Below are 1,686 nucleotides of genomic sequence, written 5' to 3'. Positions count from 1 at the left end.
AATCTCCCTGCTGGAACCATTCCTAACTTGGATTGCACACTCCCTAGCATAAGAAACCATGTCCCTCTTTGTTCCCTTAAGAGGAAAAGATGCAAAAGGGGGTGGCCTGATCCCAGGTCTGGTACTGACAGATGACTCCTGTGCCTTTATCCCTGACCCCAGGAGCCCACTTTCACCAGGAACTGAACAGGTTTCAGCTTTCCCTGCTGCTTCCCTGCCGTGTGAGGCTGCTGCTGGGAGAAATGGCTAAAATATGAAGAATAGCGAGACCCAAGAAAACAAAAAGGGGCCTCCAGGTCTGCGTGTGTGCGTGTGTGTGTGTGTGTGTGTGTGTGTGTGTGTGTGTGAGAGAGAGAGAGAGAGAGAGAGAGAGAGACTCAGAGCCTCACTAGCCACTGAGCTCCACTCCAGCCCTGAGGCCCACTGAGCAGCCCCTTGGCTGTAAGCTGGCTCTCCTGTGGACCTGTGTTTACAGCACAATACAGTGGAAGAACCAAGTTCGAATCCTAGGTCAGCAACTTGAGGAAGGTACTTTACTTCTCTGAGCTTGACTGTCTCACCTGTAAAACAAAAATGATAATAAGCTATTTTTTGTAGTGTGGCTGGGGGGATCAGCAAAATGGAACCAAAATGCCAAACACTGTGTAGGGGTCAACACTGGAAACACACACACACACACACAAACACACACACACACACGGCTCCTCCAGCTTGGAGCTCTGGACCAGAAACAGAAGATTGGCAACGCAATTACAACAGAGTGTGATGACTGCCCAAGTAGTGAAACAACACAGTGCCTGGAAATGGAAGCCATTATTATTTAAACCTTGCCGCTCTGTCTGTAGCCAAACAGTATCTGAGATTCTCTTGTCTGTTGTTTTCATCCTGATTGCTGCTCCGTAAAATTTTTTTTTCTTGCCTCAGTTTTTGCCTTTCCATTCAAGCAATGCCAGGCAGAAGGGGAAGGATACACTGGAAAATGGTCTTCTTTGGCCCAAGGAATTAGTGGCTTCTGACTCTTGCGGTTTTTCTACAACAATGTTCTCAGGTAGAGAAGGGCAGACATTTGACTTTTTTTTTTTTTTTTTTTTTTTTTGAGTTCTACTGTTCATCTTGTTCAGTCCTTCTGATTAAGAATAGTGTTTACCCCAGTGGATGCCTGCTGGATTTCTCAATGCCAGATTCCCTCTTGATTCTAGTGTATACGGCATACATTTACCTTTACAGTTGAATGAAACTTAATATTTTTAAGAATTTAGAGATAACTGGAAGAAATCTCTAAGAAATAACTGAAGAAAACCCTTGGTGTGACAAATTCCAGAGTTAGAAAAAAAATTAAATCTTGGGATATTTTCCGACTTTGAAGAAATTAGAAGAGGGGGAATGACTACAGAGGTCATCCGTACTCCTCTGTCCCGTAGACCTGTGGGCTTTCCACTGTGCTCGGCCATCTGGAGAAGCGCCTACCTGAAGAAGCCACTGAGGAGCAACTCCACCTCTTTGTGTGTCCTCAGGTACCTTTCGTTGGCGATCCGGGTCTGGATCTGAGGGCAAGAGCAGAGGTCACGTCCCATCCGCAGATCAGGCTCCGCCCGCGGGGGTGAAGGCGGGGAGCCGCGGAAGCTCACGGGCTCCTCTCGGGGTGCGCCAAGGTCCAGGCCGCCCACCTTCGCACGGGCCTGACCT

General features: G+C 47.7%; 1 long non-coding RNA gene across 1 annotated transcript; it reads right to left on the bottom strand.

The window, feature by feature from the left end:
- Positions 1–798: 798 nt before the first annotated feature.
- Positions 799–1,567, bottom strand: LOC125614598. Its single transcript, XR_007345175.1, has 2 exons — positions 1,468–1,567; positions 799–1,043 (listed from the first exon to the last, which is right to left on the bottom strand). It is a non-coding gene; the product is annotated as an uncharacterized LOC125614598 (long non-coding RNA).
- Positions 1,568–1,686: the final 119 nt, after the last annotated feature.

This window comes from Marmota marmota, unplaced genomic scaffold (assembly GCF_001458135.2).
Source record: "Marmota marmota marmota unplaced genomic scaffold, marMar, whole genome shotgun sequence".
In the NCBI taxonomy this organism is placed as follows: Eukaryota; Metazoa; Chordata; class Mammalia; order Rodentia; family Sciuridae; genus Marmota; species Marmota marmota.
This window is presented reverse-complemented; position numbering and strand designations above follow the sequence as displayed.